The sequence below is a fragment of the Lactuca serriola genome, chromosome 3, assembly GCF_051521515.1.
Source record: "Lactuca serriola cultivar US96UC23 chromosome 3, Lser_US96UC23_V15, whole genome shotgun sequence".
NCBI classification, from domain to species: domain Eukaryota; kingdom Viridiplantae; phylum Streptophyta; class Magnoliopsida; order Asterales; family Asteraceae; genus Lactuca; species Lactuca serriola.
In genome coordinates, this window is record NC_136410.1 from 268,053,338 (window position 1) to 268,073,235 (window position 19,898).

The window sequence follows — 19,898 nt, forward strand, 5'->3', positions numbered from 1 at the left end:
GTGAAAAGGTCTTATCATAATCAATTCCCGGAGTTTGAGAAAAACCCTTTGCAACCAGTTGTGCCTTATAAGTGTGTACATTACCATCCATGTCGGTCTTCTTCTTGATGATCCATTTGCACCCGACTTTCTTACGACCTCGTACATTGTCAACCAAGTTCCAAATTTGATTGTCATACATGGACTGTATCTCGCTGTCCATAGCCTCTTTCCATTTATCAGACTCGGGGCCTGCCATGGCTTCCGTGTAGTTGTTAGGTTCATCCAAACTTACCAGTGTACTATTACTGATAAGTGTATCACCTTCTACAGTAATATGGAAACCATAGTAATGCTCAGGTGCATTCCTAACTCTCGTGGAATGCCTCAGAGGTACAAACTCGTCAGTTGGATCAAAAGGAGTTTCCTCCTCAGGTTGATTGCTAGGGTTTGAGGTTCCTTCACCACTTGACTCTTGAATTTCTTCAAGGTGAATTTTGCTCCCACTGTTTCCTTGTCTTATGAACTCTCTCTCTCTCTCTCTCTCTCTCTGTCTGTCTCTCCCTTTCTCTCTCTCTCTCTTGAAAGAGTCCTCTCCTTGCCACAAAGACCACATAATCAATGGGTCTATAGAAGAGGTAACCAAAGGATTTATGTGGGTAGCCGATGAAAATACGCCTTTCACTTTGAGGTTCGAGCTTATCGTGAGTCTCGCGCCTCACGAACGCCTCGCAACCCCAAATCTTGATATGGTCCAAATTAGGAACATTCCTAGTCCACATCTCGTGAGGTGTTTTGTCAACCTTTTTGGTAGGGACTAGATTAAGAATATGGGCGGCAGTCTCTAAGGCATACCCCCAAAATGAGATTGGTAGTGAAGCTTGAATCATCATGGAACGAACCATGTCAAACAAGGTTCGATTACGCCTCTCAGCCACACCATTAAGCTGTGGTGGTTTGGGACGTGTCAATTGTGAGACAATCCCATATTCCTTAATATAGTCAAGGAACTCCGTACTAATATACTCACCACCTCGATCGGATCGAAGCATCTTAATGTTCCTGCCCAGCTGATTCTCCACTGCCTGTTTGAACTCTTTGAATGTCTCAAAGGTTTCTGACTTATGATTTATTAAGTAGACATAACCATATCTATTGTAATCATCAGTAAAAGTGACAAGAAGTGGTTAGCATCCCTTGTGGCAGTTCAGAAGGGTCAACACACATCTGTGTGTACAAGATCCAACAAACCTTCACCCCTAGCACAGGTACCAATGAAGGGTGACTTTGTCATTTTTCCAAGGAAACAAGATTCACAACTATCATCCGACTTTTGGTCAAATCACTCCAAGACTCCATCCTTATGGAGTTGGCCTATGCCTTTCTTGCTCACATGTCCAAGACGACAATGCCATAATGATGCCTTATCCAAGCTAGTGGAAAAATCGATACACAACACATTATTTCCTAGGTTATCTACAACCGACACAGTTTAAAATACACCACCCAAGGCAATTCTTTAAAATAAAGAACATTATTATAGAAAGCATTAATACCACCACATTCATTATCAAATGAAAAAGTAAATCCTTGTTTGTACAAACCGTGAAAGGAAATAATATTTCTCGCCATTTCAGAGGAGTAACAACATTTATTCAAATCTAATGTTAACCCACTACTTAGCAACAAAGAATAATATCCAATCTTGGTGACAGGTGAAGCTTTCCTATTCCCCATGATTAAGTTTATCTTCCCATACTCCACATTCTCACTTCTTCTTAGTCCCTACAAATCAGAACATATATGAATACCACAACCTGTATCAAAGATCGAAGAATTAGAATAGGGTGAGTTATTAGAAAATATAATGTAAATACCTGCATGGTTGGGTTTTACTTTCCCATCCTTAACATCTTGTAAGTAATTTAGGCATTTTCGCTTCAAGTGTGCCTTTTCATGGCGATAGAAGCATTCAACCTCTTTAAGGTTGTTAGAAGGAGTGTTAGAACCACCTTTGGTTCTACTTGAAGAGGAGCCATCAAGGGACTTTCCTTTGGTACCCTTCGAAGAGCTCTTCCTCTTCTTCCCTTTACCTTTCCCGATAGCCAGAACAGGGGCGGTGGTAGGTGTAGGAGTGGTAACAACCGTTTTACTTTGAAGACCACTTTCGGCGGTCTTCAAAAGTTCTTGAAGTTTGCTGAGTGTGACCTCCTCCTTGCTCATGTGATATGTCATTCGGAATTGATAATAACAAGAAGGTAAGGAGTGTAGTATGATATCAATAGCCAACTCCTTAGGGAAGTTCACATTCAACTTCAGCAGACGGTCCACAAACCTTTGCATTTTCTGTATGTGGCCCATGATGGGTTCACCATCTTTCATTCGGGTTTTTATCATGGAGGATATTATTTCATATCGCTCTTGATGAGCACTCTGATGGTATCTGTCCATCAAATATTGGTGCATCTCAAAAGGATAAAAGTCCTTATAGGACTTTTGGAGCTCGGATGTCATCATGGCCAACATCTTACATGCCACTATGGTAGCATCCCTCTCATGTGCCCTAAAGTCAGCGATCTCCTCGGGAGTAGCAGTAGATAGGTCAAGATCCTTCAGCTCCTTGTCAAGGACATATTCGTTGTCCTCATAGCGAGTGACCATCCTTATGTTCCTAATCCAATCACTGAAATCAGTCCCATCAAAGATGACTCTCCCACAAAGGTTCATGAGAGAGAAGGAGCCGGTAGGGTTTGAGCCAGAAGCAACATTGTTGGAAGACATCTGGAAAGGAAGAAAGACAAGTTTAGATTAGATATAAAGATAGTCCTTAATAAGATACCCAAATGTAATATTAATGCTAGGACTCAACACAATATTTTATAACTTAGAAGACGGATGCCATAATCTAAGATATAAAATATTTGAAGGTAGGCGAATGACGATTCATCAGTTTCCAACATGAAAAAGGAAATGAATTATTAGGTTTTAATTGGTTTTTGAAACTCCTAGATTATTTTGAGATTCATTTAAGTTTTCAATGGCATGTTTCAATCTCGATTGTGCCCTTCAAGTTTTGTGACTGGGATATCGAGGATCACAAAACAAGGTGTGAATAACCATGCAAATTACTTGGTACCCTTAATGTTTATCACCTAATCGATGTGTCGGTTAACCACACGCGCTCCACCAATCTATGATAAACCTTAAGCCACCCTTTGCCAACCTTGTTAAATCCAAGTTAGTGTGCCGGTTAACCACAGATGCTCCACTAACGACTTAAGAAAGCTGCAAAGTGTAATTTCATAGGTTAGCACCAAATTGACATTTTCCTAAAGTAACTAAGATTGAGAATTTATAAAACATTTAGTTACTTTATAATATTCATTATACTTTTAATGAGAATTAAGGTCATTTTCCTACCCGTTCGGCTAACGACCCTCCACCAGTCCAGGAAGCGGTGGGTGAGAGTGAATACCCATTAAGCTGCCATTTTATAGGCAACAAACTTATACCCCCTTATAGATCGGCTTCATGAATGTGGCCTACTAACGGTGAAACGGCTTGTTCTTATATATATATATATATATATATATATATATATATATATATATATATATATATATATATATATATAATTAACTTATAATATTATAAAGTATAAGGGTTGAATTTAACTTTTAAAATTATAGGGTTTGGAACTAAAGTTTTCTAAAGTGACTTTTCATGTTCCAAAACTTTAGGACAAGTTTTGTAACTATTCAAAACTTTTCAACTTCAAAACTTATGATTTAGTGGTTTTTTAAAATGAAGACTCTTCATTTTATGTAACTTATGAGTTTTTAATGGAATTTAAAAGAAAGACTTTTGGTAATCTATAACTTGAGGACAAATTATGGATTCCATTAAAAACATTTTGATCAAAAACTAAACTAACAAACAGTTTTGCAAATAATTTCTATGATCTACCAAACTCATAAGTGTATGAACATTCATATCAACAATTTCAAGAATCATATAAACACATATAAAACTTGAAATTTTGATAATAACCATTGTAAATGGATTAGCATAATCATTACCACATCAAAAACATGTTTTATAGGTCCAAAACAGTTTAGGGTATTGATTTTAGTCCATTTCTTTAATGCCCGGTTTTTGGGTCTAAGCATTTTAGATGATGTAATAGTCTAGGTCAACCATTGTAACTCTTTTTGAAGTAAGAAAGATGAAATATTTGAATACTATGTGAATTATGTGTATTTGTGTGCTTATAACTTAATTATAAATGTGTAATTAATAAAGAATAAAAATAAGCGTCAAAATTAAAGTGTGAGATAAGTCCAATATCTTTATGTAAAGTCGTTGTGGTCGAAACAAGGATTCCGGGGATATAAATAACGCCTAAATCCGAGTTATAACGAAGAAGTTATGACCCGTCGAAGTTTCGCAACAGAACCGGTACGACACCGGGAAACGTAAAGTAGTGAATTTACGATAGAGGAATTTTTGGCCTTATTAATCTGAACCAAAGTTGTAGTATACGTTAAACCAAAAGTGTCCATAAAAAGAACGCCCAAATCCGACTTCGTTTGAGGAAGTTATGATTTTTCGATGTTTTGGCGTACCAGTGTACGACCCGAAACTCGAATTTTAGATCGAGCGGTTTTTCGCCTATGCGACCTAAATGAGAGTTGAAGATCTCATTAATAGAAATTCAAAGATAAAAAGTCAGACGAAAACGGAGTCCGTATGTAGAAGTTAAGAATTTTACGCGGACATTTAACAATTTAATCTCCTCCTACTGATAAATTTAAGATCGGTCGAGAATTAGCCAACATAGTCTAAATGAAAGTTGTAGATCTTGTTTTTACCTACGCGCGTATATAAAGAACGTCGAATATGGGCCAAGGCTTTCTCCCAAAGGCAAGCCACCAGAAGGTGACAAGTGGCATGGAATCAACGAGTAGGAGGACCTACTCGACGAGCAGAGCTGTTTTTCAGCCTATAAATAGAGGTGCCGGGTTCCTTCATTCTCTACAGCATTCCAACCTATTCTTTCTCTCTCTAAACTCTCTCTCTAGTCCCCAAACCCCCCCTAATCTTAGGTAAACCCCCTAGCACCCGAAAGAAGCCCCTAGGCTCCCGGAGTCCCAAGAAAAAGGGTATTTCGGTTTAGAAACACTGCTCGAGCGAAGCTCGGTTTTCAAGAAAACCGTTGTAAGTGAGCTATGCCTACCCTATCTTTAGTATAGCTTATGTTTCAATATAGTAATGTTATTAGGACCTTATAAGGAGTATTTGGGCTATTATTATGGGTTATATAAGTATTGTTTAACGCTTATATAATAGTAATAATAGCTAGACTATTAATTAGTCGTGGTTAACGTTAGACTAAACCCTAATGATATTGATACTAGGTTTTATAGAGGGATAATTGTTTTAAGATAGCGAAGCGTTGTTCGAAGGTAGAACCACCAACTTTTCAAGTGAGTGCATAGTCACTTTCATCTTACACATAGATATGAAGTATTTAATATAAACTACGTGCTATGTGTGCATATTGTCTAAATACTTGCTGTCTATACTGATGAATGATTTTTATACATGTTTTAAATGATTTAAACTGTATATGTATTTTATATCTAAAAAAATGTTGGGTTAAAACATGGGTAGATGTAATAGATGATATGTGATAAAATGATGAGAGGGCTCGATGTTGTTGTTGTTGATTCTTTCATCTAGCAGAGTATGGATGACGACCACGGACTCTTCTAGACAGTCCAGTAAACACTAGCAGGCTCGCAACCTATAGGGGTTTGTGAACGATGTGTTCACCGGTGTACTCCATCCCCCACATGGTTGCCTTAAGGACATTTATTGCTGAGGAATCCCCTTAGCAGTAGTGTCCATCCCGATGATGATCCTTAAGCTAGGTCCCTTATGATAGGTGTTTAGGGACGTAAAGTGAGGATAACGGGAACGGGTAATCGACTTATTGTTGGTTGATGAAATTAAATAACTTATTTATTGTGGGTTGAAACCCCTATGTGCTCACCAGGCTCCGAAGCCTGACCCACTCAGTTTCATGTATTACAGGTAGTGGCGCTCGAGCGTAGATGTGATGTCTTGGATGATGGATTACGGATATAGGTCTGTAGATATGAAATAATGTAGTAAGGCTTATATTGTATTGTTTATACTTTTGATCTGTATCGAACATGACATCCCGAGTCTTTTAATGAAATACATTTATATGGAAATGCTTTTCATAAAATTTTATCATATCTTTGTTTTGGGAAAAATTGCGCAACTATTTTATTTAAAAGGTTACTCTGACTTTAAAACAAAGTATAAACAAATCGGTCTAATCTGACTATGACAAATGGGGATGTCGCAATTGGTATCAGAGCATTAGTTTAAGCGAACTAGGAATTTGTAGGATTTCTAGACTTAAACTTAGAATGCTAAGCGATGATTATGAGAGGAGTGTCTAGTATATTTTAGACACAAGCACTAGTTTATTTTAGGAAAGATGCCTAAAATGCTTTTATGTGCTATATACTATTATTTGTTCGGATCTATGGTCTATTGCCGGCCGGATCTGGAAACCTTATGTGTTCAGGATTCTAAATGTACGACTACGATATTAGAACTAACATGTAAATGTTTCAGAGTGATAAGGATGATTTATACGTCTATCGTAAATAAAGATTTCCCTATCTTAATATTCTCATCTCGAACTTCTACTTGGTGCCTACTAAACTCTCCAAGGTTATAAGTTTGCCCTCGGATTACCAGCGGACTTTAGTCCGATGGTCAAGCAAGTAACCACTCTGAAAGTCGCCATCTGGGCTGCTAAGAATGTGGAGAACCAAATACAAGAGAAATGTCTGGAGAGAGTGGAGGTCGGTGAGAAAAGGAAATTTGATGGATCCTCGAGGTCCAGAAAGAAGAGTAAATTCTCGAAGTCTGGTTCGAGAGGAGAAGGAGCCGAAGGAAAATGGTGCGACAAATTCAAGAAGAAGCACCAAGGAAAATGTGACGGAGGGGTCACATGTTTCAAGTGTGGAAAGCCTGGGCACTATGCTAACGAGTGCACGTTCACTAAGAAGGTCTATTATGAGTGCAATGAGGAAGGGCACATTTCAAGGGACTGCCTAAAGAAGAAGGAGGCAGGAAGACCCAAAATCCCATCGAAGCAGAAGGCGGGAGCCTTCCAGATGACGCTCGAGGCTGCGAAGGAGGCAGCAGACGTCGTTTCAGGTACCTTTCTTGTAAATGATTTGCCTGCCAATATATTGTTTGATTCCGGAGCAAACTACTCCTTTGTGTCACATAAGTTTAGTGGTAAACTTGCATTTCCCGTAGAAAAACTTGATAATGCCCTAATTGTAGAAGTTTCCAGTGGCAAGTTCATACTAGTTAGTGATCGTATCAGGAACATAGCCATCGACCTAAACGGAAACGAATTCCACGGGGAGCTATTACCCATAGAGTTAAATGGTTTCGACAGCGTTTCAGAATGGATTGGCTTAGCGCCAACGATGTCGAGATATTATCCTGAAAGAAGATAGTAAGAGTAAACCCACCTAGAAAAGAGTCATTCATGGTGTACGGGGACAAACGCAGAGTAAATTCTGGAATCATCTCCCTGATGAAAGCTAAAAAATGTTTGTCCAAAAAATGTGCATCATATTCGGCATTTGTGATCGATGCTAAGAAGGAAAAGAAGGAGGTGCAGAATATACCAGTCGTGTGTGATTATCCAGAAGTCTTTCCTGAAGATCTTCCTGGATTATCACCGGATAGACAAGTGGAGTTCAGAATAGACTTGTTACCAGCAACAACACCGATAAGAAAGGCACCATACCGATTAGCACCGACAGAGATGAAGGAGCTTATGACGCAACTTCAGGAGTTGTTGGACAACGGTTTGATTCGACCTAGTTCATCACCCTGGGGAGCTTCGGTGTTATTCGTGAAAAAGAAGGACGGAAGCATGAGAATGTGTATAGACTACCGAGAACTGAACAAGGCAACAGTGAAGAACGAGTATCCATTGCCAAGGATTGATGACCTATTCGATCAGCTGCAAGGTTCGAGCTATTTCTCAAAGATCGATCTTAGGTCAGGATATCATCAGCTGAAGGTGAGAGATCAGGATATTGAGAAGACTGCATTTAGAACGAGATAAGGACACAACGAGTTCTTGGTCATGTCATTCGGACTAACCAATGCTCTAGTAGCATTCATGGATTTCATGAATAGGGTTTGTAAACCATTCCTCAATAAATCCTTGATAGTGTTCATTAATGACATTCTGATCTACTCGAAAAGCCAAGAGGAGCATGAAAAGCATCTATGGGAAGTATTAGAAGTGTTGAAGAAGGAGAAGCTATATGAAAAGTTCTCCAAGTGTGATTTTTGGATGCGACAAGTCCAATTCTTGGGTCATGTGGTTAACCAGGAGGGAATAATGGATGACCCAGCAAAAATCAAAGCTGTAATGAAGTGGGAATGTCCAAAGAGTCCCACAGAGATTCGAAGCTTTCTAGGATTAGCCGGATATTACCGACGATTTATCCAAGGCTTTTCTTCGATAGCTGCTCCATTGACAACGTTGACCCGCAAAGGAGCTACATATACATGGAGCGAGACACACGAAGAGGCATTCGAGAAGCTAAAGAAGAAGTTATGCGAAGCACCGATACTTTCTCTACCCGATGGAGTTGAAGACTTCGCGATATACAGTGATGCATCTGGAGTCGGGTTGGGTTGTGTTCTGACCCAAAGAGAAAAGGTGATAGCATACGCATCTCGACAATTGAAGGAGAATGAAAAGAACTACCCCACTCATGATCTGGAGTTGGCAGTGGTAGTATTTGCCTTAAAGATATGGATGCATTACCTCTATGGCACGAAGTGCAAACTTTTCACTGATCATAAAAGTCTCTAGTATCTCTTTAATCAGAAGGAATTGAATATGAGGCGACGATGCTGGCTGGAATTACTCAAGGACTACGACTGTGAGATACTTTGCCACCCCGGTAAAGCAAACGTTGTTGCTGATGCTCTCAGTCGAAAAGCCAATCTTGAAAGGAAAAGGCCAAGAGCGTTGAGAATTGAAGTCGTCTCAATGATTGTGGAAAGCATCAGGAAAACTCAAGAAAAAGCTTCAGAGAAGAATGAACGAAAAGAAGAACGTTTGGGAAAAATGTTGGTGTTCGGTACAAACCGTCAAGGACTGAAGGTATTCCAAGATCGGATTTGGGTACCTAAGATGGGAGGAATAAGAGATCTTCTGATGGAAGAAGCGCACAAGACCATGTACTGGATTCATCCCGGCAGCACTAAAATGTATAGGGACCTAAAACCCTACTACAGGTGGCCGACGATGAAACTCAATGTTGCGAAGTATGTGGCCGAGCGTGTGACATGTGCGAGAGTTAAGGCACAACATCATAAACCGTATGGTAGTTTAGATCCTTTACCTATACCCATGGGTAAATGGGAAGACATCACCATGGCTTTTGTGACTAAACTGTCCAGGACGAAGAAAGGACATGACATGATTTGGGTGGTCATGGATCGTTTCACTAAGAGTGCACACTTCATAGCAGCCAACGAGAAGTGGTCTATGGATAAGCTCGCAAATGCTTACGTGAAGGAAATTGTAAGACTTCACGGTGTTCCTCTAACAATTATATCAGATCGTGATAGTCGTTTCATGTTAAGATTTTGGAGAAGCCTACAAGAGGAATTGGGTACGAAATTGTGTTTGAGTACAGCTTACCATCCACAGACTGATGGTTAGAGTGAAAGAACGATTCAGACACTGGAAGATATGCTGTGAGCATGTACCCTCGAGTTCCAAGGGAACTGGGACGAGCACTTACCTCTGGTAGAATTTTCCTACAACAATAGTTTCCACTCAAGCATCAAGATGGAGCCCTACCAAGCTTTGTACGGACAAAAGTGTCGTACACCGTCTTGTTGGCTTGAGGCAGGAGAGAAGTAGTTTATGGGCCCCGAGATAGTCCATGAGACTGCTGAGAAATTGAAAGTGATTAAGGAAAGGATGTTAGCAGCTCAGGATCGTCAGAAGAGCTACGCTGACAAGAAAAGACGACTGATGACTTTCGAAGTTGGGGATTCGGTTTTGATTAAAGTCTCACCGTGGAAGGGACTTATAAGATTTGGGAAATGGGGAAAGCAGATTCCAAGGCTTATTGGACCGTTCAATGTTCTTCAGAAGATTAGGAACCAAGCTTACAAGCTGGAATTGACCGAAGAACTCGATGGTATTCATAACACTTTCCATGTGTGTTATTTAAGGAAATTCACAGGAGAAGTTCCTGACATAATTCCAATCTCAGAGTTATGAATGGATGAGAATAAGAGGCTGGTCGAAGAGCATGAGGCAATTGTTGACCACGATACTAAGAAGTTATGACGCAAGATGGTCGATCTAATGCTAGTCCGATGGAAGCATTCGAATGGGCCAAATCTCACTTGGGAAACAGAAAGTGACATGATGAGTCGCTACCCACATCTGTTTGTTGATGCATGATTCTAGGACAGAATCATCCTAAGGGGGAGAGAATTGTAACGCCGGGTTTCGGGGCTAAGCATTTTAGATGATGTAATAGTCTAGGTCAACCATTGCAATTCTTTTTGAAGTAATAAAGATGAAATATTTGAATACTATGTGAATTATGTGTATTTGTGTGCTTATAACTTAATTATAAAGGTATAATTATTAAAGAATAAAAATAAGCGTCAAAATTAAAGTATGAGATAAGCCCGATATCTTTACGTAAATTCGTAGTTACAACTCTAGAATCCCCATTATGGAAGAATTCATAAGGACTTATCCTTAGAATTCGTCCACCCTATCATTTAGGGTTTCCTTGCCCAACCTTGTAAGTATCACATAATTACAATTCAGTCCCCTTAGTTCAATTAACTTCTTTTGACCACAAAATTAATTCTAGACCAATGTTAATTAAACAAATATGATTTCTCCTTTAATATATTATTCTTATAATATATTAATAAACCATAATAACCTCTTTCTCTATTATCCATCCAGTCAAGTAGCTTTGGTGAAGGCAACCCAAAAGGACCATGCACAATCGGGTCAAGTACATGCCAAATATAGTTATGGACTTAGATACTAATCCAACAGTCTCCCACTTAGATAAGCCTAATAACTACAAATGAAAATGTAACTTCTGGATCTGATTAGCAATCACAGTTCTCAAAACTCTCGATCTTATCAATAACTTGTCCTTTAGATAAGGGATCGTATAGTCCTCTATTCTAGATATCGTGCGGACAATTACATGGAACATAGTCATACTTATTGTCTAGCAGTTTGTTTCTCGATCTGTGATTCGTCTGATATAGAACTTAATTGAACACATCAATTCAGTCCTGACCGGGCCCATCACATAAGTCGAACCAAATCATCGAGGGGCCCAGATATGACTTTTACCCTCTTAGGATAAAAGGAACAGATAAAATTTGACTTATATGCATTTACCATTCACTCATCAAATCATACAGGAAAATGTGTTTTATAACATCAAGTTACTAATGAATTTACGCACTATCAATGCACAACTAACTTGCAAATAATAAATCATATATCTAGGTTTTAAGACCATAGGATATTATCGTCTTGCGATCACTCGAGATAAATTCCATGAACTGATAACAACAAGCACGAGTCTAATCCAACGCTCAAATCAAATTCATAAGCACTCATGAACATTTCATCAAACCTTTGCTATGTCTAATACACTTTAGACAATCTACAAACCAATTCATGAAAATCTTCTTTGATACCTACTCCCAAAGTATGAGCGGTTGTGGAATGTTCGAATAATCTTATTATTCGGGAAGTCAAAACATGCAAAGTGAAACAATACGTAAATAATCAACATAAATAATAATCCTTTATTTAGTCATCAAATGTCAATTACATTTATCTATTACACGCTTCGAAACTATCTAATCTAAATTAATATTCTCCTTCAGCCCAATGCTCCTAGCGTGCTGCAAGTGCTTTACCTTACTCAGTCAGTTGTTAAGTAAGTACAAGCAAGCATTTTGCTCAATGTTTATCCATTCCTTTTACCCCATTTGGATAAAATCGATATATGTGGGCCCCTCTATGATTTAGTGATGATACCCCTAAGTGCTAGGCCAAGCCTGGACTGATTTGATTTGTTCAATTAGTCATTCGTCATAAATCGGAAATCAGGAAACAACAAATAGACAGAGAGAATGATTATAATCCATGTCTTAGTCCATATGATATCTAGAATGGAGGAATATAGGACCCCTTATCTAATGGACACATCATTGCCTAGGTCAGAGTTCGACAACAACTTTTAGGAGCTACGATTTCTAGTCGGGATCTTGTAGTCATATTTCCAATAATAGTTTTAGACTTATCCTAAAGGAAGAATGTTGGATTAGATGTATAATCCCATAACTATTATTGGTATGTACTCAAACCGAGAGTAGCATGGTCCAGTTGGGTTGCATAACATCAGGACAATTTGTTTGGATGAACCTTTGAGAAGAGGTTATATATGATTTATTAATGTATTATAAGTTCTAATATATTAATATGAAATCATATGATTTAATTAGTATTGATCAAGAATTAGTTTGGAATTAATTTTGTGATTAAAAGACTCTATTTAAATTTATGGGGACTAATTATGGTAATTGGTTATATTTATATGTCTTGGTCTTATGATCCATATTAGACTAAGTTTATGTATGGATACATAAAGAGTTGGGCCACATGAACCATGGATTATAAAACCCATGGGTAGGGATTTGGGTTTTACCCACGACCTTGGGTATCCTACATATAAATATGTTACTTCATGATCAATTTCATGTGCTTCTATTCTTAGAGAAAGATGGACGATTTTGGTGCATGGAAATTCTCTCTCAAGAGTCACCTTTGTCCTAGGTGAGTTGTGATTCCATTTGAGGTGGAACACTTGGGGCACTAAGTTCTTAAAGGCCAAAGTCTTCCTAGCAAGATCAACAACATGAAGAGGTATGTCTAAAACTTTTTTTTATTATACATATGTTATTTGCATGCTAGTTATAGGCTTAATGATTTAGAAACACCATTACATGTATAATTAGAGAAAACATAGATCCAAGTCATTTAGGGTTGTATGTGCACCATAGGATGTTGTAGTATATAAAACCCAACACAATCTTTATGGTGATTTGGAGTAAAAATTTTTCTCAAACAACCCTTGCTTTGAAAGTGAAGAATTCCACGATCGTGTGTACAGACCGGATAAGGTTGTCTATGGATTGAAGCAAGCTATCAGGGCATGGTATGATATACTAACTCCTTATCTTCTTTAAAATGGCTACGAGTGGGGTGTTATTGACAACACACTATTCATTAAGAAAGAAAAAATTTATCTCAGACTCACTCAAGTGTATGTTAATGACATCGTTTTCGGTTCTAGTAATGAAAAATTGAGCAAAGATTGTGCTAGTGTTGTATGTAACGCCTGTGTTTCCTGATAGACATTAATAAAATGATGTAATAGTTACGGTCAACAACTATAACCTATTTGGAAGTAAAAAAGAAGAATTATTTGATAATTACATGATTTATGTGTAATAATCTAAAATATACGTGCTTATAATGATATAACAAAATAGGAATAAAAACTCACCTGAAATAGAATAATAATTAGGTATCCTAGAAGAAAGTTGAAGTAGTTGTGACAAGGATTTCGGAGATGTACGACACGCTTAAATCCAACTTATAATGAAAAAGTTATGATGCGTTGAAGTTTCGTGATTAAACCAACACGACTCTACGTATCGTAAAAAGTGAGATTTTGATAAAATACTTTTTAGCCTTGGTCATGTAAATGAAAGTCACAATATTTTTTAACCGCTAGTGTGCATATAGAGAACATCCAAATTTGACTTCAGTAGAGGAAGTTATGATTTTTCGAGTTTCAGCGTAGTAGTGCGGGCACATTAATCGAATTTTAGATCAGTCGGTTTTTAGACAAAATGATCTAAAATAAAATTGAAAATCTTGTTAATAGGAGTTTAAAAATAAAAAGACAGTCGAAAACGGAGTCCGTATGTAGAAGTTATGAATTTTACAATGGTCATTAGCATTATAATCTTCTTAGATTGTTAAATTTAAGATCAGTTGAGAATTAGCCAATGTGGTCAAAAGAGAAATTGTAGTAGTCGGAAATACCTACATGAGGATATAAAGAACATAAAAAATGGAGCTTATATGAGGAAATTATGAATTTTTGAAGTTGAAGTTTTACCTCCGTTTTCACTTGCTGCCCATGCCACTATGCTGGGCGTAACACAATAGTACTTACTTCAGCTCTCCTGATTACACACATTCCACTCTCCCTTTTTCTTACAAAAAAATTGGTATAAAAGTTTTTAACTTTTATTTTTGAAAACAATTTTACCATTTCCTCAGTTTGAGTTCTAACACACCTGAGGGTGTGCCCGAATCCCCCAAACGAAGGCTATGATACCAACTAGTAACAACCCAAATTTTCAATAAAATTTTTCAATTTTAAATACCAAATTCCATTTTCATAAGTTATAAATTTCCAATCACAATTATTTTCAAATCCAAAACGTCAAATAATCATTCATAAAATCAGAGTACCTGAAACAACCAACAAACTATAAGCTAATGCTTAGTGAGTTCCCCAAAGCATACCCCACATAATCATATAATCCATATCAATCACATAATCCATGCATATAAACATATAAGGATGCCATGGGCTCCTCCCAGGGTCTTACTCCAGGATGCCATGGGCTCCCCCACATGGTCTAACACCTATGTTCCATGGGCTTCTCCCATGGTCTTTACCTCGAAAGCCATGGGCTCCCCAACATGGTCTGGCATCCAAGTGGCATGGGCTCCTCCATGGTCTTTACCTGGAAAGCCATGGGCTCCCCCACATGGTCTAACATTCAAGCGCCCAGGCTCCCCTATGGTCTTTCATGCAAGTATCACATAACATATAACAACTAGCATATCATACATTACTACATCAACTAGTGTACCACATATCACAAAATGGGCCAGCCTTGGTGCCTTCGACCCATTGGTATGATGAGGAGACTCACCTTTGTCTACTGAACACAAAAGTTGCTTGCATAACAGTCCGAAATCACCCGTGCTAAATCCTAATTCCATTAACCCAAAATTAGGATTGTATACAATCTGATTAAAAAGCCCAATTACCTCAGCCCAAGTCCTTTCATAGTGGCCTAGAATCCTTTCCTTTTCTAATGGGCTTATAGTCCATGTCCAAAACTTACTAGTGGGCCTCATGGCCCAGTAAGGCCCATCCATAGCAACGATGGCCCAAAACAGTTAAAGTGGGCCACTAACTCAAAACATGACTAGGCCAAATAACTGATTAATGCCCAAGGACATACAAGTCCAAAACAAGCCAAAATTCCAATTGAGTGCATATGCCTTGTGTACCACTCCTATACGCTCAGCGTACTGACTCCTTAGCCATACGTGCAACGTACATGTCCCTACGCGCGACGTACTAGTCTAGTATGCATAAAGGACCATTAATTACTTAATACTTGGGATTTCAACGTCCAAATTTAGATCTGAGTCCATTCAGACTTCCTAAGGCATAAAGTTGGTAACTTTATGGCTTTGCATGTTCCATATGCTCCCAACAACCCATTAAGACCTTTCCAAGAGTCTTTATCCATGCATGAGGTCATAATACCCATCAAGACACCATTTTTATGCTATGAATGGACCAAAGTCATGGGTTTTGAGTTCTAAAACAATTCTATGGTGTACATGGAACCCTAATTTCTTTGGATCTATGTTTTTCTCTATTAAACATGGAAATACAAACTCCAAAGCAATAACCCTAATACTAGCATACAATTTTGAAGTTGACACATAAATTAGGATTTAGATGTTAGCTCTCTTGTTATGTAGCAATAACAAGTTCAACTTGAATATCCTTGACCTTTGAAAGCTTAGTGTCCCAAGTGTTGCACCTCTAATGGAGTCATAAACACTCAATGTAAAGGATGGAGAAGGAGAGAGATGAAATCGGCCACTCTAGGGTTTGTCAAGCATTCGGGCCAAAATTCCTTATGGAGGGGTCTTTAAATAGCTATGTGTGTTGCAACGGTTTCTGGAGGAAATTCCTATTTAATGCCTAAGTAGCCCGTGGACTCGTTCCTTAGAGCCCTTGGACGAAATCTATAGGGCTTCCCTGTAGGATTTCGTCCACTCAACTTTATGGAGTCGATCAACCCATTTTGCAACTATCAATGATTTGCAACACCAGTCCCTCCATTATTAATCAGTTCCTTTTAATCCTAAAATTAATACTAGATTAATTTCTGATTAATTACTAATTAATCATATGATTTCCAAATAATATATGAATCTTATAATATATTAATAGGATCATTTTGAGTACCAATTTATTATTCATATAATAAATCCTACTATCTCTCCACTTGTCATCCCATACAGTTTCATGAGTGAAGGCAACCCAAGAGAACCATGCTCATAATCAAATCGAGTACATACCAAATATAATTTTGGGCTTAGACAACTAATCCAACAGTGTCCTACTTGGATAAGTCTAATAAGTATTATTGCAAGTATGACTTCAGAATCTGATTAGCAATTGTAGCTTTTGTAAGTCGTTTTCGAACACTGATCTTATCAGTAATGCGTCCTTTAGATAAGAGATCAAATATTCGTCCATTCTTCAAGATACTATATCGACATGAGACATGGATTGTAATCATTATCTTTGTCAATGTGTTGTTTTCCGATTTCCGATTTATGACGACTGACTCAGACTACAACTGAACAAATCAACTTAGTCCAGGCTTGGCAAAGCGCTTAGGATATCATCACTAAATCATGAAGGGACCCACATATATCGCTTTTATCCTACTTTGGCTAAAAGGAGCGAATAAACTTCAACTCATATGCTTGCACTATTTGCTCATCAAATCACACATAACAATACGTTTTATAACATCAAGTTACTGATGTGTTTACGTGTTATCAATGCGCAACCGACTCGTAAACAACAACTCATACGTCTCCATTTCAAGAATATAAGATATTATTGTCTCACAATCACTTGTGATAAAATCCATGAGGCGATTCAGATAAGCGTGGGTTTACTCCAATACTCAAATCTTATTTCTGGAGTACTCACGAACACTGCAACAAACTTGTGATATGTCTAAACACTTAGACAATCTTCCATTTCTCATTTTTCAAACCCTCCACCTGAGCCTTCTTTATCATATCCAACAAGGGGGAAATCACCGTCATTCTCATACAAACATCTCTAATCGTAACGCTTGCCGCTTTGCGGCATAAGGCATCGGCCACCACGTTGGCCGTCCTTGGATGGTATAAAATTTCACAGTCATATCTTTTAGTACATCCAACTACCTCCTCTACGCATGTTGAGGTTCTGCTGATCCATAAAATATTTCAAACTTTGGTGGTCAATATAGATTGTGCACCGGACTCCGTACAAGTAATGCCTCCATATTTTGAGGCCAAACCCTACCGCCCCGAATTCCAGGTCGTGAGTGGGGTAATTCGCCTAGTGAGGCTTCAGCTACAATAGGGCCCTCACATAGCCTCTGTCCCAAAGTGTCGAAAGCCATCTGCTAATCCGAGCCTCATCAAAATGTCACATTCTTCTTGGTCAAGCGAGTCAAAGGTACCGCAATATTGAAGAAATCCTGAATAAATCTCCGGTAATACCCCGCTAGGCCTAAGAAGCTACAGATTTCAGTTGCATTCTTTGGTATTTCCCATCGCATAACTTCCTCAATCGTTGCTGGATAAACAAAAATACCCCCTTGGTTGATGATATGCCCCAAAAAATGTACTTCACGCAGCCAATAATCACGCTTCGAGAACTTTTCATAAAGCTTTTCTGTGACACCCATAAAAATCATGCCAATTTTAAACTTTTAAAAACATTTCAAAGACTAAAAGTAATTACAAAACGTTTTCCAAATAGTTTCATATTAGAGTATCCCAGAAATCTAAATCAAAATATGATGGAGTGTACGGTCACACCTTCGCCTTCCCGCGGTCATCCGTTGTACCTGAAACAGTAATCGAAAGATGTAAGCTCGAAGGCTTAGTGAGTTACCCCGAAAATACCAACCTCTCATATACCAAACACAACACAACCATGCATCTCGAGTCTACAACGTGACTGGTCTGCCTGCACTGGGCCTTCAGTCCACCTGGTCCACTCTCTGAGTCTTCAATATGATAGCACTGCCCGCACCAGGCCTTCAGTCTATCTGGCCCACTCTTTGAGCCTCTATACGTCTGGACCGCCCTCTCGAGGCCTTGATGAAGGGTTTTAAGCATTCTAACACTCCTATGGTGTACATGCAACCATAGAAACCTTAGATCTACGTTTTACTAAGATACATGCAAATTTGCTTTTCCAAGGTTCTTAACCTTACTAGCATGGCATAGGGAACTTTGAAATAAAATAAGCTAGTAGAGTTACATACCTTTTAGTCGTGACTGATTGCATGGAGTTTGAGAGCCTAGCACCAATAACGTGGATGCCTCAAATGGAAATCACAAATCACCACAAACCTTGGAAACTTGATAGAATAGTAGAACACTTCTTGAAATTGGCCCACCCGTGTTCTCATACAAAAACTAGTGCCATTTTAATTGCCAAGGACTCCTATATATAGTGTGGTAGATTAGGGTTAGATCCATGTAAACCCTAATACCCATGACCTTTCATTTCCATGAGATCCATGGGTTAAAGCTCCATGGACTATCCATGGACTTACCATGCAAGCCTAGCCCATTCAAACTAAGCATTAGCCCACACTATATAAATACAAGAGTCACACTTTTGATCACTAAATAAATTCCAAATTAAGTTTAGATCAATACTAATTAAATAATATGATTTCATATTAATATATTAGAACTTATAATATATTAATAAATCATAACTTATACTATTCTCAAAAGATTATCCATATAAATTGTTCGGGTGAAGTGCAACCCAAATGGACCATGCCGGTTCGGGTCAAGTACATCTCAAATATAGTTATGGACTTAGACACCTTATCCAACAATCTCCCACTTGGATAAGTCTAATAGCTATAGTTTCAATTATGACTTCAGGAACCGACCGACAATCATAGCTCTTAAAACTCTGTTGAACTATGTAGCGCCATTTTAGATAAGGGATCATATAATCCTTTGTTCTAGATATCAGTCAGACAAATATATGGAACAATGTCTTACTTATTGTCCAGTAGTTTGTTTCCCGATTTCCGATTTGTTTGACATAAAACTTCGACTTGTTCTACTATTTGTTGGATCATACACAAAGGCACATTTTATAACATCGAGTTACCAATACATTTTCATACAATCAATGCATGACCAACTCATTGTCGACAACTCATATCTCTAGGTTTGAAGACTTATATGATATTACCATCTCATGATTACTCAAGATAAATTCCATGAAGTGATACAAGCAAGCATGGGTTGAATCCAATACTCAGAACTTATGAGCACTCATGAGTGTTGTAGAAACACCTTGCTATGTTAAAAATCTTAGACATCTACAACGAACTTCATGACAGTTTTAATTCATATCTACTTCCAACATATAAACGACTGTGGAGAATATGAATAATATGAAATACCAAAACATAATTATTCTGGAAGTCAAAACATGCAAAATGAAACGATAGAAAAGGATTGACAAAAGATAGAAACACTTTACTCATCAATAAACAACAACTTTTATTCACCAGCAAATGTCAATTACACTTTACACATT